The sequence below is a fragment of the Tachysurus vachellii genome, chromosome 3, assembly GCF_030014155.1.
Source record: "Tachysurus vachellii isolate PV-2020 chromosome 3, HZAU_Pvac_v1, whole genome shotgun sequence".
NCBI lineage: Eukaryota > Metazoa > Chordata > Actinopteri > Siluriformes > Bagridae > Tachysurus > Tachysurus vachellii.
The window spans coordinates 35,240,856-35,265,697 of record NC_083462.1 but is presented as its reverse complement, the minus strand read 5'-3'; the positions used below and the strand labels follow the sequence as shown (position 1 = coordinate 35,265,697).

Sequence of the window (24,842 nt, the reverse complement as noted above, 5' to 3'; positions counted from 1 at the left end):
CTGTAGTGCTTGTCTGCTCCATCTCCCCCTCTGTAGTGCTCGTCTGCTCCATCTCCCCCTCTGTAGTGCTCGTCTGCTCCATCTCCCCCTCTGTAGTGCTCGTCTGCTCCACCCGCGTGGTCCTCACCACCTCACGGTTGCTTGTGTTCTCCAATGGGTCACAGGGTGTGAGGTGCAGCGTAATCAGCTGATCATCATCGATATCCTTGGTCCAACCTGTGCAAGTTAAACAAGTGTTGTGTTTCACTCACATTTATAATGTTAACCATGAACTTGAACTGTACATATTTTAAGTGTTAATCTGTTTGAATCATATAGTCTAATTTTTCATAACCATATTTGTGGGCACTTTAGATTCCAGGGAAATTATTGATAGTCTACTGGATGTATTATACATCTGCAAATCTATATTTAATTGATTTTCTGTGACTAAAACAAATATATCTTTTAGTCAGGAAAAAAACAGAGATTGTTGTAAACAAGGAAGGAAATATGGCTCCTAGAAAAACCATCTCAAACATAATAATTCCATAGTAGTAAGTTTAAACCCAATATTGTTTAAAGTAACAAATGTAAAATTAAACAATCTTAAACACTTGCTTACAATCATAGAACATGTGTTGGATATATAAAAATTGAAACCTCTCCCAAGTTTCTACTGTCAAGGAGGTTAGGAGTGAAATTGACTGAATTTAAGGTTTTTTTTGTTTTTTTTAGGGTTGAGCCATTCCATTATGATTTAAACACTGACAAAATCTTTTGTGTACTTAAAAAAAAAAGTTGTGAAAATACAGTGCATGCATCTCACCATCACAAATTTTTTCATATATTGGGCCTATCCTCTGAAGGTAGTCCTGGGCACAGGTGGAGAGTGTGCAGCGAGGAGTTAATATTTCACACTTCTTTGTTTTTGTTTTCCTTTCCAAGGAGCAGAACTGGCTTGTATCCAATGGCATGGAGTTTCTCAAGCTGCAATGAAATGACAACATTGTGAATTTGCTGTTTAAAGTAATAGAAAAACAACAGCAAAAATAACTAAGAATATTAATTATTGAGAAAATATAACATTATTAATGACAGCATCCAGGTTAATGCTATTTAGGATATTTAACTTAATGGTGAGTTTTGCTTTTGTATACCAAGTATGTGCAAACAGGAAAAGCTCATACAGTTGAAGCAAAAACCAACTCTTCTGTTTAGAAAAACAGCAAAAAGATGAATCTCACACCATGAAGGTAAAAGAGAACTTTTTGCAACATTAGTAGCTTGGGTTTAGCACCTACATTGAAAGGATTGTGTAACCACTGTGCAATTGGATAGTGACAATTTATAGATTAAAAAAAGATAATCAAAGGTTCTGCCTTTATTTTTTATGACCAAATGGGTGAATGCTGCACATACATTTACACTTGACGTGTACATTGTAAAATGCTTTAATGAATGTAGTAGTATGAATGCAGTTCATTTGTTATTTCTCGTTCACTTGATAAGAAAGTTTGATTATTATATTGCACCTGTGATTCTGTTATAATGCATGCCTGTATTTGTTATGAACTCAGAATTGCATTGAAAAACGCATATTTAAAGTGCAAACTATGAGTATGCAATTTTACATCAATAAGTAATGAAATAAAAGTAAAGCACTAATAAATCCTGTAACTGGTACGTTGTGTGTTAGCTGGGAAGGATTTGCATGCACGTGATGTTCATTCTATTTATCAGCAGCAGTTTCCATGTTTCATTAATGGTTCATTGAAGTATTGTGTGTTTACCATTGGAACTGTAGCCCTAAAATGAAACATTATTTTTTAATATTATTTTGTATATTTTTAAATTACTCTGGTGGCTCATGCAAACTTACCAACTTTATTGTATTACCAAAAACTAGTTTGGGACTGCCATTTAATAGCCTTACATTATAAACCTATTATTCATCAGTATTAGTCATATTTGTACAATTTATGTGTATAAATTGTATTTATGTGTATGTTAATAAAGTGGGATAGTACTTGTGTGTGTAAATTTGCTTGTTTTGCAATTATGTATATACACATACACACACATACATTATATATATATATATATATATATATATATATATATATATATAGATATATATATATATATATATATATATATATCTATATATATATATATATATATATCTATATATATATACTGCCACAGTATTTCACAGTGTTTGTGTGTATACAGTATATTATATATAATATAAACAAGCAAATTTATTTCACACACACACACACAGTCATGATTCAATGACCAAAGGAAAATGAGGGTCCCCTGGTGAAACCACTGTCCTAGATGACAGTTTAACATCATGTAAGAAATTGCACCTACCATGATTATGGCTTCATCCTTGATGGATCCACTGGTGTGGTTCTTCTTACGACCAAACACCCATTCCTCTCGCTTGTCATCAAACCTCTGAAGCTTCTTCTTGAGGCGCTGCTTCAGAGGCTGCTCCTTTTGACAATGGCAACATATTTTCTGTGCACAAAATAAAATGCCCTGACAAAATGGACAAATCTTTTTTGTAGACCCCCCTGGCATTATAGCAAGCAACTGGACAGACAGACTGACAGACAGAGACAGATAACAGACAAGTAGACAAAAGACAGAAAGAGAGGAAAGACTGAGAAATAGAGAAATTGAGATAGAGAACAGATAGATATTGAAGAGATGGATAGGAGGGAGAGAGAGAGAGAGAGAGATAGAGAGGTTGGCTCTTAAAAGTGCCTTTGGTTTTTGGGAATGAGGTGATTATATAGGGTGAAGGTGAAGTTAGACGGGATCTGCAGGGAGAACAGAAAAAGTTCATTATGTAGTGAAGGCTAGACATGTTGAAAAAATGTTTAAAATGCGACAAATTGTCCTTAAAATACTTAATAAACCAATAAAATTCACGTTTTTCCCATTTTCTGTATGACTGCACAAAAGGCGTGTGGTTTTTTTCTTCTTTTTTTTACTGTTAATATGGAAACCGTCGGTCGGCCTTTAATTCTTTGCTCTAACATGTAAACCATGTGAGTCTAATCCCAAAGAAAAGCATCAATTATAACATTTAAACAAATTTGATCATTACATTCAAGTCTCGTGGCTTACCTGGGTAGTGGGTTGAGCGCAATGAAGGAGAATTCGCGGCCTGCAGAAATCAACCAATCGCAAAGCGGGCTGGCTCCGTCTCCATAGCAGCCGTCTCCGCTAAGGCTCACGGGTAATGCGGGCGTCCACTAATTAATTTAATTTATTTTTTAATATTATTTTAATTGACTTAATAATCACAGTTAATCCCCCGTTCTCACAATAGAAGGAGAATGAAATAACACGGATGGTCATGACATCGTATTGTTGCATTATCAAGCACACTTTCGTGTTTATGTGTTGAAAGAAACATGAGGATGTCATTCAAAGAGAATCGGCGGTGGGTCATCAGGTAGTTTTAGCTGACGTCATCAACATAGTAAAAATAGAAAAGGCTCATGGGTACTGTAGTATTTAGTTTACTGTCCGAATGCTTCCGAGTGGCAGAAAGAAAAACGTGGCGCGGACTCAAAAGATGCTTCCTATTGAAATACATTAGATCGAAAAAGGGAAATACGTGTCCACGAACACGAATCAATAGATTACAGTTCGTGACTATGCCACGAACTGCCGTGAGACTGGGTTGTACTGTAGTAGAAGGAGAATAAAATAATACGGATGGTCATGACATCGTATTGTTGCATTATCAAGCACACTTTCGTGTTTATGTGTTGAAAGAAAGATGAGGATGTCATTAAAAGAGAATCGGCGGTGGGTCATCATGTAGTTTTAGCTGACGTCATCAACATAGTAAAAGTAAAGTAGACCATAGCACAAAGCAATAATAACAAGGATAAAAATCTCCTGCTTAAATGTTGAGTAATGTAGTGCTTAAAGTTTAAAAATTAATTAAAAATGAGTCACCAATGGTCAAAAACAATGCTTCCGAGTGGCAGGAAAAAAACGTGGTGCAGACATGAAAGATGCTTCCTATTGAAATACATTAGATCGAAAGTCGTGCTGAGGGACACGAAAAAAAAAGGGAAATTCGTGTCCACGAACACGAATTGAATAGATTACATTTCGTGTCCGGTGACACGAACTGCCATGAGACATTAGATCGAAAGAAGGGAAATACGTGTCCACGAACACGAATCAATAGATTACAGTTCGTGACTATGCCACGAACTGCCGTGAGACTGGGTTGTAGTAGAAGGAAAATAAAATAATACGGATGGTCATGACATCGTATTGTTGCATTATCAAGCACACTTTCGTGTTTATGTGTTGAAAGAAAGATGAGGATGTCATTCAAAGAGAATCGGCGGTGGGTCATCATGTAGTTTTAGCTGACGTCTTCAACACAGTAAAGGTAGACCATAGCACAAAGCAATAATAACAAGGATAAAAATCTCCTGGTTAAATGTTGAGTAATGTAGTGCTTAAAGATTAAAAATGAATTAAAATGAATAACAAATGAGCAAAAACAATGCTTCCGAGTGGCAGAAAAAAACGTGGTGCAGACACGAAAGATGCTTCCTATTGAAATACATTAGATCGAAAGTCGTGCTGAGGGACACGAAAAAAGTTTCCTATTGAAATACATTAGATCGAAAGTCGTGCTGAGGGACACGAAAAAAAGGGGAAATTCGTGTCCATGAACACGAATTGAATAGATTGCATTTCGTGTCCTGTGACACGAACTGCCGTGAGACTGGGTTGATGAAACAGTGTTGTAAAAACAAATAAGATAGGAGACAAGTACTTTAAACTCTTGTTTGATCCGGGGATGGTTTGTGGAGCCCACTTTTCCCTCCCACCACTCCGTCTTTCAAGTAGATAGGTGACAAGTAATTAAAACAAGTCCATATGTTTTTTTAAAAAAAGGGGTGTTTTATGACCCCTCACATGAAACAGGACAATGTCTTTGTTCCAAATGAGATAGGAGACAAGTACTTAAAACTCATGTTTGATCCGGGGATGGTTTGTGGATCCCCTTTTCCCTCCCAACACCCCGTCTTTCATATTGTTTAACACCTTTGTGTCTGCTTTCAAGTAGATAGGTGACAAGTAATTAAAACAAGTTAGCCAATGGGAGGCTATCTATAACGTCACACAAACGCACACGCCCTTAGAGCAAACACGCGCACACGAGCAAATGCGTGCACACGCCCCCTGAGCAAGCACACGCCCACCCCGGATTTAGTCGTCAAACACCATATCACCCTCCTCCACATATAACGTGTATGTTTCATTGAGCATAGCTATGGCTGTTTGTCCAGATGCACCGAAGAAAATGCAAAAATCTATGTCAAAATTTGCAAAGACGTTAGAGCATGAAAGTTGTCAGTATTGGGAGATGTCAAACGGATGTACAGCCGGCTTTCACTTCAATGCTGAATCATCCAAAGCAACGCTTTTCAAGCTATCTGTGCCGGATCACAAACACTGGAGCAAAGCTACCGAGGCTGTAACTTTTGATCGGAGTGAATGGAATAAATTTCATAAATGGTGTAAGAATTTTGACTACATTCTACGGGATGATTTTTCACCAGTGGACTACAAATATAAATGGTGGAGCATTTGTACAAATCCTCAGCAAAAATACGGCATAGAAGCAAGAAATCTTTCAAAGGATGAGCTATCACTGTATGTTTCAACAACGATTAACGGTGACTACACGTCTGATAAAAAAGAGAAATACGAAGTGAGGTTTGATCCAATCAGCAGGCACGATCTACAACGCTGCTTTAACCAAATCGATTATTTATTCCGGAAAAAAGCTGATCTTGATGACATAAGAGTAAAACTAAACTTTGACGAGGACTGAATTCCACCCAACGACCCCCACCCCCAAGAACCGCCTTCTTCCAGCACCTCCCACCACCTGTACCACCCACAACACATCCCACTTAAAAATTGTTTTAAAAACGGCTGCATTTGTGTACGGTGTATCGGCTTTTGAGCAACGACAAGCAAAATGTCTCAGGATTTCTCACCTTACTTTTACAACTCACTCGCTACCTTGGATAAAGATGACGATGAGACGCATTCCAGTTCTAAAGACGAAGAAAATACCGGTGAATCGCTCGGAAAAAGAAATCTGACCTTTCTGCATTCAAATGATGATGAAACCGATGGCTGTCTTTCCACCCCCGCTTTAGCGGTCATCCGAGGTGTCATGGCTGAGCTTTTGGACCGGATTATTGATAGAGATCTGAGAGACAACTGTCACGGATGTGCCATAGATCACCCGAGTCAACTCCAACACACTTGTTTGTTTGAGCCTGAAGCCTACTATCTGCACATGAATGCCTTCAGATTGTTGAAAAAAATGTTTAAACCTTGGTTGAAATACACTCTGGTAAAGGGGCTGAAATTGTGTGGAATTAAACACACCCCATCCCTGGAAAAAATCCTAGGCATCGCTGAAGCTATCATATGCGACTGGCGGGATGAGCCTAACATCAAAGCTGTTGTAAGTGAAGCTAAAGACAAAACAAAAGAAATTTGCAGCGATCAAGTGTATAAAGACGTTGTGGATTACTGGACCTTTCACTCAGCTCTGGAGCCGCCCGAACCGTCACACACATGGGAAACTTCAAAGTGCGCCACGTCTATTCTGTCTCCGAGAAAGATCTGAAGTCCGAGTTTGCCTCTACTCTTCAATAAATCGGTGAATTAACATCGTGCTAGATTTTAATAAAAATGGTTCTCTTTATACGTTGTAAACAGTGTCCTCTTCACATTTTTGTACATAGAGTTTTATCCGTTATGTTTACCAACCCTTTCGAATTTGTAAAACTAGTCACGTATTATGTATCTTAACCTACACTGTATGTATCTAATGTGTGTGTGTCTTTAAACTGCTCAGAAAGGAGAATGTTGATATCCCAAAAGTCTTTGATTACACGAATGATTTTTTGATGAAGAAAAATTTAAATCTTGCTCACGTGATGTCTTTTTGAAATAAAATCCTTAAACTATTTGATGTTCTGATACTTCAAAATGAACGAGCGGCTGTTGAAGAATGTGTATTACACGCCATCTGACCCCGGCTCGTACGGAGGTGTTGAGAGTTTGCAAAGAGCTATAGTTGAGAAAATTGGTAAAAGAGTTAACGATGGTGAGATAAAAAACTGGTTAGCTGAGCAAGATGCATACACTCTTCATAAACTGGTGTCTACAAAGTTTAAAAGAAACAAGGTTTTTGTGAAAAACGAAGATGAACAATGGCAAGCTGATTTAGTCAAAATGAGCAGCTTGTCAGAGAGTAATGATGATGCAAAATTTTGGATAACGTGTATAGATATTTTATCTAAATATGCTTGGGTTCGTGAGTTACAAAACAAGACCGGCGGTGAAGTAACTAAAAGCTTTTGATTCCATTCTAAGGGAAGGATGAGTCCCAAAAAAATTAGAAACTGATCAAGGGAAAGAATTTTTTAACAAAACTTTCCAAAACTTAATGAAAACACATGGCATTGTACATTTTGCCACAGGCACGGGTCAGAAAGCTGCGGTGTGTGAAAGGTTCAACAGAACGCTAAAGACCAGGATGTGAAGATATTTTACAGCGTTTAACACGCGAAAATACACAGACAGGGTGCAGGACTTGGTTCATGCTTATAACCACAACCGTCATTCCAGCATCAAAATGAAACCTGCTGAGGTCACCGAAGCCAATTCTTTCACAGTATTTAAAACTCTTTACGGGCTACAGTTGTTAAAACCCTAGAAAATAAAATTCAAGTTTAAAACCGGTGACTATGTTAGAACATCGCGTTCGAAAGCACAGTTTGAAAAAGGATACGAGCAAAATTTTACAGATGAATATTTTTCAATTTCCGAGCGGATCCCTAGAGACCCTCCTGTATATAAATTATGAGACTATGATGGTGAAAAAATTGAGGGAACTTTTTACGAGCCTGAGTTACAAAAAATCGTTATAGGTAATGACAAGTCGTTCAAAATAGAGAAAATCTTGTCTGAAAAGATTCAAAACCGGAAAAAGTTCTGTCTGGTGAAGTGGGTGGGGTGGCCTGATAAATTTAATTCCTGGATTCCTGCTGAAGATGTAGTAAACATCGCGCTTTAGCGCTTAAAAGGACTCCTCACATTCATAACTGTTAACTATAATTGATAACCATGGACGAGAGCGGTTTCTATGTGACTCTTCCGAGTAACGCGTCGAAGGACATTTACCCTGATAATAAAACATCGCACTATACGACTAAATTTGTCAAGCCCATTGATTTGAAAGGAGACTGGGCAGTGTTTCTTATAGGGAAGGAAATAAAACACACAGCGTTTATTTAAAGATAAATCATGGATATTATAAAAGTATTGAAGAAGTGGTTGACAAAATCAATGAAGTAATAAAACTATCCAAACTCAGCATGACTATAGTTTATAACCCCGTGAAAAATAAAATACATATGGACACCTCAAAGCAATATTTCTTCAAAACCAGCGGAAAATTAGCATATATATACTCAGCTTGACCCCGGATAAAACGCTAACGCTGCACGACTCAGAAGCACCACACCCCGCCAATATTCACGCTGGATTTTACACAATGTATGTATATACGGACATTACCGAGTACCAAAGAATCGGTGATAGCTTTGTCCCGCTACTCAGATGCGTACATATACAGGGTGAAAACAACAAAGTCGTCACTATTACTTACGATAAGCCACACTTCGTACCGCTAATCAAGAATCACATTACAGATATTGTAATCGAAGTCAAGTCTGATAAGAACAAACACATACCTTTTACTTACGGGAAGTTTATAGCTAAACTACACTTCAGACCAGCTAAACATTCCTTCCGTTTGTAAAAATGATAGATAAAGGATATGCTAACCCACAGACCTACATAGATTATTACATCAGTCAAGCCGGAAATGGACTCCCGGGATTTCAAGGAGCTCCCACCATGTATGATTCGGGGTTAGGAGGATTATTCAGAGGATTGTTTAGAATGGCAATTCCATTCCTCAAAAAGGGGTTTGCTATAGCCAAACCTCATTTAAAAACAGCAGCCAGTGGTATTGCAGGCGATGTTATGAGCAGCATTATCAGTAAAGCACAAAGCCGGAATCAGGACTGGTCGGGTCTTGCGTTGATTTCACGTGGAAAATCCAAAAGACCCCCGGGACAATGACACGTGATTCCTAATAAAAGGCGTAGGGTAACTAAAACTAAGACCAGTGTTAAGAAGAACAAGGCGAGAGTCAACAAGCGTCAACCTGTCTCTCAAAAAAGAAAGCAGTTGAACATTTTCTAAAATCATGGCTTTCTTACACGGACTATCTGCGGAGTGTACAAAATCTGAATTGGATATTCTCACACTACCTTATACACAGACGAGTATCGAAAAGTACACTTATATCGAAATACCACCGCTTTCTGCTCTGACTGACAACGGTCCTCTGGAGTTCTTTGTGGCTGGAAATGGTGAAGATTACCTGGATTTGAACAATACATTTCTTCATGTTGCCTGTAAAATCGTGAACGCTGATGGCACCAACATAGCTAACGATGCAAAGGTGGGGGTTGTTAACTATCCTATAGCTTCTCTTTTTTCACAAGTCGACGTTATGCTGGGAGACCGTCTTATTTCTCAATCTAGCAATACATATCCATACCGCGCAATTTTTGAATGTATCCTTAACTATGGGAAGGACACCTTGGAAACACAATTTTGTACAGGATTATTCTACAAAGACACTGCGAGATATATGGATGCCACTGACCCCGCAGATCACAATGAAGGTCTTAAACAAAGGGCCCGGTTTAGTGCTGAAAGCAACACTTTTGACCTCATTGGTCACATTCACTCGGATATATTTTTTCAAGATAAACTTTTACTGAACGGCATCGATTTGAGGATTAAAATGGTTCGAAGTAAAGATGAATTTTGCTTAATGAAGGAAGGCAATATCAATTTCGCTCTGAAAATTCCCAACGCATCTCTTTTCGTGAAGAAAGGTTCCGTATCACCATCAGTGAAACTCGGAGATGCGCATGCGCTGCTTTCTTCCACTGCGAAATATTCATTAGAACGGGTTTGTATGAAAACATTCAGTCTGGCCGCTGGGAGCTGCATTTGTTCACAAGAGAATCTTTTCCTCGGACCCTTGCCTAAAACCATAATATTTGGCATGGTGGACAACGATGCCTTCAGCGGGTCATACAATAAAAATCCTTTTAATTTTAAACACTACGATGCAGAGTTTGTAGCTTTGTACGTAGACGGTACTCAATATCCTGCAAAACCGTTTCAACCCGATTTCCAATCCGATAATGCGGTTCGTGAATTCTATTCTTTAATTTTAGCATCAGGAAAGCAATTAAAAGATCAGGCATTGGCGATAAATAGAGAAGAGTATTCGCGTGGTTATACTTTATTTGCATTCAATCTGAATCCTGACGACTGTGGTCAGCACCTGTCATTAATAAAGTCAGGGAATATGCGAATGGAGCTCAGATTTCGACAAGCCCTGCCGAGAACGGTGAATCTAATAGTCTATGCTAGTTTTGACAGCATTCTAGAAATAAACAACCGAAGAAACGTACTCATAGATTACCAGTAAAGTATACCAAAGAACTAACTGATGTTATGAGAAGTTGCCGCCATCTAGAAAACACATTCCGAGGCGTTGTGGCTAGCGACGAATTACCTACAATCCCCCTGAGACAATTCCCCGCCATGTTCATTGTGAATACACATCCGAGACACATGCCGGGTGAGCACTGGCTAGCGTTATGTCTTAATAATGAGTTTTCCGGGGAGTTTTTTGACTCCTACGGAAACAGACCGGACTACGCACTCTTTCCTGATTCTATTCATTACTTTTTGAGTAAAAACTGCCGTGAAATAAAATATAATCCTGTACAAGATTTTACTTCAGTTTGTTGTGGACAGCATTGTGTATATTTTCTGTGTCACAGAGCTAAAGGCTATAAGTTTAACCGTATTATGTCTATGTATAGCAAGGATTTAAATAGAAATGACAAAGCAGTTGTGTCTTTTTTGAAAAAAATGTATCCTAGAATAAATAAAAAACATTAGTTTAGTTGTGTGCAATGTGTAAACTCTCTGAAAATGTTTCATTCACCTGTGTAGTGTACTATTTAATCATGATGCTTCACAAAAAAAAAATCTTACTGTATAAAGATTTTATTGAAATAAAAGTAGCAAATACAATGGAGCAAACGTAATCGTGATAAGTAATTTTTTCAAAAATCCTGCCAATCACTACGAATAAGAACAGGGGGTGGAGAATCAAAGTCTCTGCTTTTAGACGATGAAGGCGTGATGCTTCGAGAGGGTTGGGGGTCATTAGATCTTTTGATGTCAGATATTTTGCGTCGAACAGCACCGTTAGGTATTGTTGAAAAGGGCATATTTAGTCTAGCTACTGTATGCAGCAATTCGGTCCAACCTAATGGCCTCCGATCCTCTGAAACTTTGAGGCGCCGTGAGATTTTTAAGCCGATCCACCATATGAGATCCTTTGATCGTGTTCCCGTTAAAAATACATTCACCCTCGTCATTCCACGAAGCAGCATCGCCTGATTTTAAAAGTTTTTCCATAATGTACGAACCATTTCTTTTACACCTCGCTGAAACGTTAGCAAACACCTCATGTGTGATCTCGTCACCGTGGGGTTGTGAAACTTCGGTTACAGTTGCCTCTGTTTTGCTATCGGTTATTTTTGGTTGGGTCAGAGTCAGTTGAGCTGATTCTTGATCACCCAGTTTAACCAAGTTTAAAAACTTTTGCAGGACCGATGTGTAGAGTACTCATTCAGATCCATCCTTGACAAAATATGACGCATTGCTACGTCCAAGTTGTTTTCAACTGTGTTTCTTAAACTCTCTTTTTCTGTCGTGGTATTTCTAAGCTTGTCAAGTTGATGTTGAGGGACTAAATACATTTTCTCAGCGGTCTCCATGTCAACTGTTACGGGATGCTATCAAGCTGCTTATAAATGGGACAGCAACGCTGAGTAGCGGTAAAAGAAATCCTCCAGTTTGATTAATCACTTTCCTTTTCTACAGTTGCTCTTTTATCGGCGAAAAGCTTTATCCATTTTTTCTGCTTTTTTAATTCTCTGTACTGTTTTGCTGTTAGAGGGATGGTACCTCTGAGCATGTTTAAAGCTAATTCACATATGCTAAGAATGAGTTCGGTAGGTGCATCGCGCAATATAACTTTTCTTTTCCGGGGTGGAGCCTCGTGTAATGCTTTCAACAACGGAAGTGTTTTTTTTTTTCAAGCGTATAGACATTGTTTTCAGTAAAACTTTTTCTTCTTCTGCTTCGGAACATACACAGCTGATTTTTCTTGCGGTAACAAACCTGATCGGAGTCTGAAGTCTTCTGGTGTATTTGATTTTAGGTCAACAAATAAATAACCGTACAGTCTGGTGGTGGCGTCTTGAAAACATTCTAAAAAGTATTTGCTGTTACCCGGAATACATTTGATGAGCTAGCACACTGATCTGTAATTTATCTCTAGGGTTTTTAAAAAGAACCATGTAATTGGTGTTCAAATTGATTGTTCTACTAGACTTGCCTTGAAAAAACAAATTCTGAACCAGATATATGACTCTCAGATTTCTGTGATGTGTGTATTTAGTAAAAGCTTTTTCCACCTTCTCGTTTTTACTCGCAGATTCCATCAAGTCATCTATTACCACCAAGTTTTGCTGGGGAGAAACATTTCATCATCATCACAAAGAATCGGGGATTCCTTGAATAAAATTGATGTTTATTTTGGTCATCAATTCATTGTACAAAGGTTGCCAACATGAATAAATCCACACAATATTTTCAGGAACTTTGGACAATACCTCTTTACAATTTTCCAGCAGCATTTTGATAAAATAAGATTTCCCGCTATTGCTAGGCCCACCTTTTTTTAAAAAACATGGACTTGTTTTAATTACTTGTCACCGATCTACTTGAAAGCAGACACAATGGTGTTAAACAATATGAAAGACGGGGGTAGTGGGAGGGAAAAGGGGCTCTTTAAGAGTCAAGAATATATCTTTTGGATATCTTTTGGATAAATAAATCTTTTGGAGTCAAGCAATATATCAATACAATCATTAACTTTATTATTATGAACTTTTAACTTAAACCTAACAACATAAAACATGACATATATCTGTCAGATCAAAGGTATTACCTTTGATCCATTCCTATCAGGAAACATTATATAATTACAATCATAAACTTTTATGGTTTTATGGTTTTATTGGGGCAATAAAACTGTCAGCTGATGGAAGCTGCCCTGTACATTCTCTCTGTCCTCTATATGAGGACTAAATATTAAACAGATTTTTAGAGCTGAGAGTCGGAAAAGGTGCTTGCTCCATCCGCTCCACGCATCTCCCTAGTATTGCAGTACATCCAGGCTTGGTGCACGATTACAAGGTTTAAAAAAGACAAAACTACCTTTTCTTTTCTTTTCTTTTCTTGCACCTGCCCCAAACCTCCAATCTGCAAAGTGTGCTCACAACTCTCAGCTGGTTCTCATCAGCTGTGTCCCCACCCCTTTTTTGTCCAAATGCAAGACTTTACACTGTCTTCAATACTGTCAAAGGGCCTCACCCTAATCCTGCTTTATCCTCCTCTGATACGGATATCCAGGGCCTGCTCGGCCTTCTTTAGTAGCTCGGGTTTCTCTTCATTCACGCACAAATCTTTCGCCTTTTACTAAAGATTTCCATGGAGAGGAACGTTGATGAGTTCAATGTATTTTTGTGGGCTTTGCAGTTGCAAAGCTATAAGTGGTTGCAATGTCAGATCAAAACTCTTGAGGAGCAGGCCTACTGTACTTATCACCTACCGTATGTCTGCTAGGGTTTGGCAGCTAGCTGTCCGCCAGGCAGGGGGAATAACAGGTTATCGCTTCTCAGCCTTTTGGCTAAGATCAAGTGTAGTATCTTAGGCCATGTCTCAAGGGGGCGACAAAATGCCGCCCCGTGTGGTGTGGCTGAAACACTCTGTGAGGATTCAGCTCCGGACAGATCCAGCGGCGGATGTCAGGAAACATTCGGGTGGGACTGGATAGCGGCGGATGTCAGGAAACATTTCGGGTGGGACTGGATAGCGCTATGGATTCTGCGGGACTTCTGCGGCATGACCCCTGGGAAGATCTTCTGCCTGCAGGACTTCACGGCTTCTGGGTTTCTTGAGGTGTCTTTCAACGCGTTCTCGGACTGCTCAGCATTCTTCGCCAAGTGCTCCCGCCTCCCGGAGGAGGAACTGCTCCGGGGCCTCAGCTTTTTCCCGCTGTTCGCGACGGACGAGGTGCCGATCGTTGTACACATGTACAACCCCTGGGTTGTGGACGAGGACATTCGGGCCTTCCTGTGCAGGTATTGCACCTCCGTGTCTACAGGCGAAAAGTTGAGGGGCCGGTTTGGTATTTGGAACGGCAAGCGGAGGTTTCCTGGTCCGACTGAAGATGGATCCCGCGGCCCCGGGTCGTCTGCTCCACCTACGGGGAAGCTTCACGCGTGGTCCTCACTGGGGCTTCCTTCACTACCCTGGTCAGCCCCAGTATTGCTGGAGATGCGGAGCATTGGGACACGTGAAGGAAGACTGCACTGGGCAGAGGTGTCACCTGTGTGGCACGGGAGACCACGTTGCTGCAGACTGTGGGGCACTCAAGACCTGCAGTCTGTGTGGAAGCGAGGAGCACTTGTTTCGGCACTGCCCCTCATGCAGGAGTGCCTTTTCGAGCCTGTTCACCGACGACTTCGGAGAGATGGGTGCCCCTCATCCCAGTGGGCAGGACGAAGCAGCGACTGGTCCCAGTGAGCCGGAGCCAGGGACTCTATTAGACCAGCCGGGCAGCCTGCATGGAGTTCACAGGGAGCAGTCGTTGAGACAGAAGACACCCCACAGAGTTCATCCCAGGAGGTGCATAGGGCATAGGGAGGGCATAGGGACTGCAGCAAGTTGGGCTGAAACGGAGGAAGAACAGCCTCCGTCCCCGAGGCTGGTTCGGCCGGAGGGGGCCTTCATAGAGTCTTCTGAGGACTCGGAGGAGGTGGTCTCAGAGCAGGACTCGGAGATGGAAACAGAGTCAAACCCCTTTAGGGGTGGCCAGATAAGGGCAGCTGAGGTGGCGGTGGAGGAACGGCACCCAAAGAGATCTCGGAAGGAGGACAGTTGCCTCTTTGGTCTAACAGCTGTCGAGGACTACAACAATTCGGGTGCGGGGGGTGAGGGGAGTCAGGCAGTGGCGGGACGATATCCCGAGGTTTTGTTGGGAGATTCAGGGGGATAATGGGGAGGCGGAGGGTAATGTGCAGGAGGAGGGGGGGTGGACGCAGGTGTTGGCAAGAAGGGCCAGGAAGGGTGGGGGAAAGGGTGGGGGGGTTGTGTCTAGGGAAGGGGGTAGTGATGGGGAGTGAAGGGATGAAGGTTGGGAGGGATGTTTAGTTGGGGTGGTATGTTAGTGTCTTTTTTTTTTGTGTTTAGCCCTGCTGACCCTTCCTTTGTGTTATTTACAGATGCAGCGGCTCAAAGTTGTTCTTTTTCAACGTGTGACTTAGTCAGACTTTCATCACACCTTTATCACACTTATAGCAGACTTTTGTCATGAGCCCCCCTCTCTACAGGCAATCAAGGACGTGTGAATATTTTATAACATTTTTAGCTGTTGTAATGCAATTCCAGGGCACAACCAGAAGATGGGGCTTTGCTCACAAACACTTTCTGACCCTGACTTTACAGGTCAGAGACAACATTTTTTTAAGAGTATAGAAGCAGTTTTCTCTTTCACCTTTTACCTGTCCAGCAGGAAGATAGTAGGAAGGACCTGAAACTTTAATGTTATTATCACACACTGGAGAGAGACAGACATATGGATGTTGTATTTGGTGACACTGTGGGTTTTGAACTTGTGCAAATTAAAGTCAGTTTTTATTATATGTATGTATATATATATATATATATATATATATAAAATATATTAAATATATTATATATATAAAAATAATATATTAAAACATGCATCACCAAGCATAACACTGCACTATTAGAGACATCAGTTTTAATAGGAATCCTCAGATTTTTTTTATTTTTTTATTTTTCATTGCATTTTTACTTACCAAAATGAAAACTAATACAAATATACTGTATGCCAAGAGCGTGATTTGAACCGAGGACAAGATATTTTCAGGACATGCATCTAGGACCTGTTTAGACTTTAACCCTCTTATTACAGTATGTTGCATGTCAAATTGACCTCAAATTGCTAAAGTTTGTCATTGCCATAGTACATATGATATTTATATAACCCTTGTGCAGACCTGAGGTCTATTTGACTCATCTGGAAAGTTTAATGTGTCATAACTTGGGTTTCCTTGCACATATTTGCCTGAAATTTACCAGGATTGTTCCAAATTATGAACATTGCAAGTACATTTACATTTATGGCATTTAGCAGACACCCTTATCCAGAGTGACTTACAACTGAGCAACTGAGGGTTAAGGGCCTTGCTCAAGGGCCCAGCAGTGGCAGCTTGGTGGACGTGGGGTTCAAACCCATGACCTTCCAATCAGTAGCCCAACACCTTAACCACTGAGCTACCACATCAAGTAAAATGAATACTTTCCTCCTCAAGTCCTCCCGAGTCAATTTGACCACGTCCACATTTAGTGGGGCAATAGGTCACACTTTTGCCCTTTTCAGCGCAATGAACATACATACAGACACAAAAATGCACACATAAAATGTCCACTAACACACGTACCCCCCCCACACACACACACACACACACACACACACACACAAATTGGGCATTGCATTTCATTAGGCCTCCAGAAAAAAAAAGCCACACATTTGTAAATATTTCACACTTTTGATATGCCTTTGCCTAGCAGAGGGCAAAATATGATCTAACGAAATCATGCTACACACACACACACGTTGTGTTTTCATATTCAAATCATATTTGTTTTCTCTCTCTTATTTATGAATTTAGTTGCTTCAGTCAGCTTTGACCTGGGGATGTTTGACATACACCAGCCAGTGGTTATCCAAAATAATATTTAATAATTTCAGCTTATTTTACTCAAAAACATGGCATAATTTCATGAGGTTTATTGTTTATAAATTAAATATAATAAAAAGCATAAAAGGTGTAAAGGAAGTTTTATTCACAATAAATTATGCCATGTTTTTGAGTGGTGTGTGTGTGTAGCCGGTTTTGGGTGATCAGATGGCATCTCTTAGGCAAAATAGACATAACAAGTGTAAAATGTTCACAAATGTAAGCTGATCACACAGAATGGTGATCATTGTAGAATTTTTGATTTATAAGCATTCAAGTCAATTTGACCTGGAAAAAAACAGGTTTTATTATTTATTGACATTGACATGAAAAATGGTCAAAATGGTTTTAATGTAATTTAGAGACGTTTCATTGGTTAATGCCAGCAGCTGTTACACTGATCACGGTGCCACCTGGTGGATCAATGCGTCATTGCAACAGACGCGCGTAGGGGGCGTGAATAAGGCAGCTACTTATTAACTACGTCAGAGCGGGGGAACAAGATCATTGTAGCACTCCTGGTGGATGTCTGGCAGAATCACACAGTGATCATGCAGTAGTCAAACAGCAATTCTGAGCTGCTGCATCTGTACGTGTTTCGTATTGAATGTCATGAAAAGACACCAGAGAAAAGAAAAGTAATGAAAAGTCCTTTCTAGAAAGAGAGCAAATAACTAACATTAGTGACTTTTTTAACAAACAGGAGGAATAACAGCAATCCATACTTACAATTGAGCAGAAACTCAGAGTTCTCAATATGGACTTTAAACAATGAAGGTAGCTTGAGTGGAAACCATGAGACTTCCCTCTACCAAACAAATTTACTTCTATGGTAGCTCAGCTTATATGCTGGTTACCTCCAGGCACTAGCGCCCCCAAGCTGCTCCCGGAGGTACTACAACCCTGCTTGCAGCTACCCCTAAGAAATCAACAAGCATAAAAGGAACAAAATAATACAATAAAAGAAACAGGTAACACCTTGCCTGTTACAACACATAAACATGAAAGTGTGCTTGATAATTCAACAATACGATGTCATGATCATCCGTTTTATTTCATTCTCCTTCTATTGTGAGAAGGGGGGATTAGTTATGGTTATTAATTAAAATAAAATAAAAAATAAATTAAAGTAATTAGTGGACACCTGCATTACCCGTGAGCCTCAGCGGAGACGGCTGCTATGGAGACGGAGCCAGTCCGCTTTGCGATTGGGTGATTTCTGCAGGCCGCGAATTCTTTTTCATTGCGCTCAAACACCAGCATGAAGTTGGCCCCCCACCCAACGCAAAACGTCAGCAAAATAGTCTCATTCGTTTGTGCTTCATTTGTGCTGGTTTGTGCTGCTAAAAGTTTCGTTTGTGCTGTTTTTGTTTTTATAATATTAAACACTGAATTATTGGCCGATGACGTGATCAGCCCCCCAACATGCTCCAAATTTACCCAAAATTCTCTCATTCGTTTGTGCTGATTTGCGCTGCTAAAAGTTTCGTTTGTGCTGTTTCGGTTTTTATAATATTAAACATTGTATTATAGCCAATGATGTCATCAGCCCCCCACATGCTCCAAATGCAACAAAAACAGTCTTGTTCGTTTGTGGTTCATTTGTGCTGGTTTGTGCTGATAAAACTTTTGTTTGTGCTGTTTCGGTTTATTAAATATTAAACATTTTATTAGGTGGTCATTCTAAGGTCACTCAGCCCCCCACCTGAAATTCAACAAACAGTCTTGTTCGTTTGTGCTCCGTTTGTGCTGGTTTGTGCTGCTAAAAGCTTCGTTTGTGCTGTTTTGGTTTTTATAATATTAAACATTTTATTATAGCCGATGACGTCATCAGCCCCCCACATGCTCCAAATGCAACAAAAATGGTCTCGTTCGTTTGTGCTCCGTTTGTGCTGGTTTGTGCTGCTAAAAGATTCGTTTGTGCTGTTTCGGTTTTTATAATATTAAAATAATATTAGGTGGTCATTCTAAGGTCACTCAGTCAAGTCAAGGTAAGATCCATATGTCAAACCAAATCACATTAAATAGTCACATTCACTAAACTGTTATCTATACTTTTATCTGCGCTTTCAGCTTCTAACGGACACAGCGATGTGTGGAATGTAACATAAACTCCAAGGTACAGTAAGTGTTTTTACTTGGTACTCTACGTTCTTATGTGAGTAACACTGTCATAAATGCACGCACCAATAAGCATATTAACATATACAGTAAAAGTCAGAACTTTGAAAACATTAAGATTGTTCAAAGTCTCTTAAGCTGTATGCACAGTACATACATCAAAAATATAGTAAAAACAGAAATGTTGTGAAATCTGTTCTCTGAATATAAAGTAGTGTAATTTATTCCTGTGATCAAAGCTGAATTTATTATATCATAATTACAATAAAACAGTGTAATATTATATCAATGTAAAAGCTGTTTTCTATGTGAATATATAGTAGTCATTTATTCCTGTGATTAAAGCTGTATTTTCAGCATCATTACTCCAGTCTTCAGTGTCACATGATCTTTCACAAATCATTCTGATACCATGATTTGATTCTTAAATATTAATTATAATTTGTGCTCAATTAAGAATTTGTATGTGGATTCTTTGAATAAAAAGGTAAAAGGAACAGAATTTGAAACTGAAATGTTTTTAACAACATAAACGTCTTTACTCTTTTTAATTCATTTAATCCATTTAATTCATCCTTGCCAAATAGAAGTGTGTGTGTGTGTGTGTGTGTGTATGTAGAAACTTATGACTCAATGAATTAAGCCAAAATTATTTTACTTTTGAAATTGAATCAAAAATCCAGTAACAACTTCCAGAAATGCAGATACTTCTCCAAACAGGAGTAGGAAAATAATGGCATGTGGCATACAAAAAATACTTTATAAAAATAAATTGTTGTTTTCTGACGCTCCTGTCACTCCATTTCTCAGGTTGTCATACATCTCCCAGACACATGGAGACCTCCTGCAATAGGCCACATAATGTCCAAGAGCATCCTGGGTTAAACCTTCTCTGAAAGCAATGACTGCCCTTAAAGTAAATCTCTGTCCTTGGAGCATCATATTGAAGGGAAATTCACACAAAGGAAATTCTGTGGCGTTGTTTCCCAGGTCAGTGTCAATCCACAGAAGCTCTCCCAGTCTGTAACTGTGAGAAACTTTCCCTTCACAGAGCACTTTTCCTGAGCGATTTGTCTTGAATGCAGAGGGACACTGTGATGGACTTTGGATTGTCCTGAGACAGGGGGACTCAGGTAGGTTAAGGCCTTCTTCCACTGTGGTCTGAAGATGACCCATGACAGAAGCCTGAAGTACAGCAACAGAAGTACAAACAAATGAAATTTATCTTGCGACTTGTGTGCTGAGGGCACCGTACTGTGAGGAGCACTGTTTTGTGAAGGAAACACATGCACCTTTTGTCATTGACTTTTCAATGGCAGTGGAGATGTGGCACTGTGCACTGATTTGGAGAGGACCAGACTTCAATTGGACAGTTGAATATTCCACTCAGCAGCTCTGCCCTCTTTATGTAGGCCTGTACATTCAGACCCTATGTGGTGATGGACTTCACAAACTGGAGATTGCTGGAATCCTCACTGCAAACAATATTCAATATTCAAAGGTGACACTATCACAGAAAGCACAACATAAGCATTGACAAAAAGCATCAAATGCACATCAAATGCACATGTGTTCAACACAGAGATTCTTGATTTCTTGAGTTTAACAGGCTGTTGATTATTTCCATTTTTCAACAGTTCCACTTTCAATCTTTTCCCCCTCACAGATGGATCTGCATGGAGCCATTCACAGGGTTCCCACACGTCCTGGAAAACCTGGAAATCCTGGAAAATTATTGACCAATGTTCCAGTCCTGGAAAACACATGGAAAATGAGAGAAAACATAAACTGTCCTGGAAAAAAATCTTGTTGTCCTGGAAAATTATTATTTTTAAATGTTCTTGATCATTTAAAGAACAGTTTACAACTGGTTGAAACAATTAACGTTAGTAACAGAAAGCGCTCTGTTCAGGGACGCTGAGTTTTGACGGGTTTTTTGTTATGCTGTTTAATCCCGCTGCGACGGATGACGCTGTCTTGTGTTGGCGGTTTCAGGTGCTAGGAATGGTTTAAATGCTCGAATGTTTTCAACAAATGGTGACGGGTAAGCAGGTTATATTAACCTTGTTAATCTGAATATCATGTGCAAGGGGAATGCACAGCAAACTAAAGCATGCATGACAGCATTGGCCTGAGAAAGGAGAGGGTATTAATATGTGCGGCCTTTTTATTTTAGAAATGTTGAAATTTCATTCACATGACAAATTGTCTTTAAAAGTATAGTTAAGTAATAGCCATAAAGTGTATGTTGTTTTTAAGACTTCTGGAGAGAAGAACGTATTACTTTAGGCCGTGAATCTGTGATCCTTGTCTTTTTTTTTTGCTAAATTTGAAATGTCCTGGAAAAGTCCTGGAAAATGATCTCTGAAAAAGAGTGGGAACCCTGCATTCAGGACAAGGAGAGAGGTAAGAATTAATCTTCCTCTTTTTGGGTGGAACCACTAAGCCTCTCCAGTTTTCAACAGCGTCTTCATTTGTTGGATGGACACTTGTGGCAGTATCAGACTTCACAGAACAGGAAGCTTCCATTTCTGGTTTTCCATCTACACTGGAAGTTGTCGTGGGTAGTGTATTGGCTCTTGTGACAATCACTGTTCCAAAATCTGCATCCTCTTCACCTTTTTCCTTACCTTTTTGTTTTGCAGAACAAATCCGCATGTTGCCTTCAATGAAGGACAGATGTTGTGCAATAAATCGATCCACCCGAATAGGCAAGTTTTCATGCTTGAAAAGACCGCGTTTGATGTTTTTGAACATTGCTTCAACATTGGCAGAACTTGCTGTGAGGCTGGTGCTTCGGAAGTGAGGGATCATTACCCCTGTCCAGAGTGGCCAAAGACATGCATGGTAGGTTGATTGGCATCTCTGGAAAATTGTCCCTAGTGTGTGATTGCGTGAGTGAATGAGTGTGTGTGTGCCCTGCGATGGGTTGGCACTCTGTCCAGGGTGTATCCTGCCTTGATGCCCAATGACGCCTGAGATAGGCACAGGCTCCCCGTGACCTGAGGTAGTTCGGATAAATTTTAGAAGATGAATGAATGAATGAACTATATTGGTCTGAATACATATTATAGTAATAATATATACAGTAAGGATAATATATCTTATATTACGACCAATATGGTAATGTTGACCCTACTACCCTTTAGACCCTGTACTAAAGATGTACCCCTAGATGTATTAAAAAAAATCTAACATGGGTCAGATGTGCAATTGTAATTAGCATGTCATAGCTTCATTAGCAGTATTATATCAGCAATGAGTTTTCTGAACATTGACAACATTGACAACAAAATCTTATCTCTATTGTATGTTGTACTATTCTTGAAGTTAACTAATAATGTTGTAATTGACAGTGTTAAAACTTTGTACTTACATTGGCCAGAAATTTGATTTAGTAACGACTTCTGTAGTTTGATTTGTATCTATCTTTTCTCAACAAACCCAACACTGATTTTGACACTCGACACTTTTGCCTAGTGGTGGCATTGAAGTGTAGCAGATAATCCTTGTAAATAAAATAAAAAGTCAGGAGAGACCAGGGAAGTAAAGATAATTCTTTATTGAATTGTTTAATAGTCTTGACAGTTGAGTTGTCGTTCTATTAAAACATCTTTACTAACATGAAATATGTGGGTGAGAGATTGAACAAATGACAAACCTGAAATAAAATAGTCACTGCTCATGAATCATAAATGTGTGACCAGTTAAATGATCTATTTTACTCTATTAGTATTGTAATGTTGGCATTTATAACCCACATATAATGTTCAATATTAAAACACCGGCACAAACCAGCACAAACGAAGCACAATCGAATGAGACTGTTTTTGTTGCATTTGGAGCACATGGGGGGCTGAGTGACCTTAGAATGACCCACCTAATAAAATGTTTAATATTATAAAAACTGAAACGGCACAAACGAAACTTTTAGCGGCACAAACCAGCACAAACGAACAAGACTATTTTGGGTAAATTTGGAGCATGTGGGGGGCTGATCACGTCATCGGCCAATAAATCAGTGTTTAATATTATAAAAAGAAAAACAGCACAAACGAAACTTTTAGCAGCACAAACGAAGCACAAACGAATGAGACTATTTTGGTTAAATTTGGAGCAGGTGTGGGGGCTGAGTGACCTAGATTTTACTATAATTATTCTTTTAATATCTAAAAAAAAACAAAGCAGCACAAACGGAGCATAAACGAACAAGACTATTTTGCTGACGTTTTGCGTTGGGTGGGGGGCCAACTTCACGCTGGTAAGAGCTGGTAGTCTTCAAGTTACCATTCTAATGAATTTCCGATTTGCACTTTTTGACCATATAATACACAGTTATAGAAGGGAATTATTTATAATCACTCTATCTGGTGTCACCCAGATAAAGATTTTGAGTCCTCTCAAATTTTCTTTTTCATATAATCTCAGGGAGATTGTCCATGATGTCATCGCCTTTGGCTTGCTCATTAGGGATCAATTAAAAATTTATATCACGAATGTAGATTTCTGTTAAGCTGCTTTGTGATAATGTCTAATATTAAAATATCGATACATATAAAATTGAATTGAATGACAGGTCAAACATAACATTTCCTGGGCACTTGGAAATGCCTTGTCTTAGTGATAAATTTCTGTTATGAGGGACAGCTATCTCTGAGCCTGACCATACACTATCTATTATCTTTTGTCTTTAATTTAGAATTGCAAAAATGTAGAAATGCAAAAAAGCTACATTGATAATACAAATTTAATAAGCACACTAAAAATAAAAATGTAATAAGCACAATAAAAATAAAAATGTAATAAGCACACTAAAAACAAAAATTTAATTGCACACTAAAAATAAAAAATTAACTGCTCACTAAAAATGAAGAACACCCATTCTGTTTCTAACTACAAGAAACAGACTACAAGATGCATCAAATTTAGAGTAGATTTACTATTCCAAAAACCTGTAAAAAGCCATTAGTAAAACAGAAATTATTGAACTGCATATGGGTTTTCTTTACAAGCAACACAACAAATCAAAATCTCTTAGAATCAGAAAGAAACTTTCTACATAAATCTGTCAGAAGAAATGCAGATTCTTCTGCCTTCTAGGTAGAAGCCACTTACTATACAACCGCCTAGCAATACACTAGCAACCATCTTGAAAAAACAGCAACCACATAGCGAATAACTGGAAAAACTTCACCACCTAAAAACACAAATGTATGATACTGATACTCCAGCCAGACAACCATTTGAAATACCATAGCAATCACCTAACACCACCCTTGTAACAATATTATATCTCAACCACACAACAACTACTCAATAATTTAACTATTGTAAAAAAAAACTAGAACGGTACATTTCCTGAAGAAAATGTGAATGGTGCTTGCACGTGGCAAGTTCCCCGCATCATGCCAAGTGTTTTGATATATGACATGTCCATGTTGTGCTAACTTTTTGATTTTGCTTACTTTGGGGGCGGGGCTACACGTGAGGTCAAGTGACGTGACCAAAACACGCGTGAGGCAGTTCCCCTCATCGGGCTGAGTGTTTTGATATATGACATGTCTATGTTGTGCTAACCTTTTGGTTTTG

General features: G+C 39.2%; 1 protein-coding gene, 1 long non-coding RNA gene, 1 other non-coding gene and 1 pseudogene across 5 annotated transcripts in view; 3 read left to right on the top strand and 1 right to left on the bottom strand.

Annotated features, from left to right (window-relative positions):
• The window catches only part of LOC132843539 (NACHT, LRR and PYD domains-containing protein 3-like), a 924,649-nt gene that overhangs the window by 360,136 nt on the left and 539,671 nt on the right, over positions 1–24,842 (top strand). The window lies entirely within an intron of this gene.
• LOC132843584 (uncharacterized) lies at positions 27–24,711 on the bottom strand. 2 transcript variants are annotated; one of them, XR_009648132.1, is made up of 4 exons: positions 24,369–24,711; positions 2,359–2,813; positions 809–969; positions 27–216 (listed from the first exon to the last, which is right to left on the bottom strand). It is a non-coding gene; the product is annotated as an uncharacterized LOC132843584 (long non-coding RNA). The 2 variants fall into 2 exon arrangements; XR_009648131.1 differs by lacking the exon at positions 24,369–24,711 and having other exon boundaries at positions 2,359–4,958.
• Positions 13,329–13,493, top strand: LOC132843705 (U2 spliceosomal RNA; annotated as a pseudogene).
• LOC132843731 (U5 spliceosomal RNA) lies at positions 13,735–13,849 on the top strand. Its single transcript, XR_009648259.1, has one exon. It is a non-coding gene; the product is annotated as a U5 spliceosomal RNA (small nuclear RNA).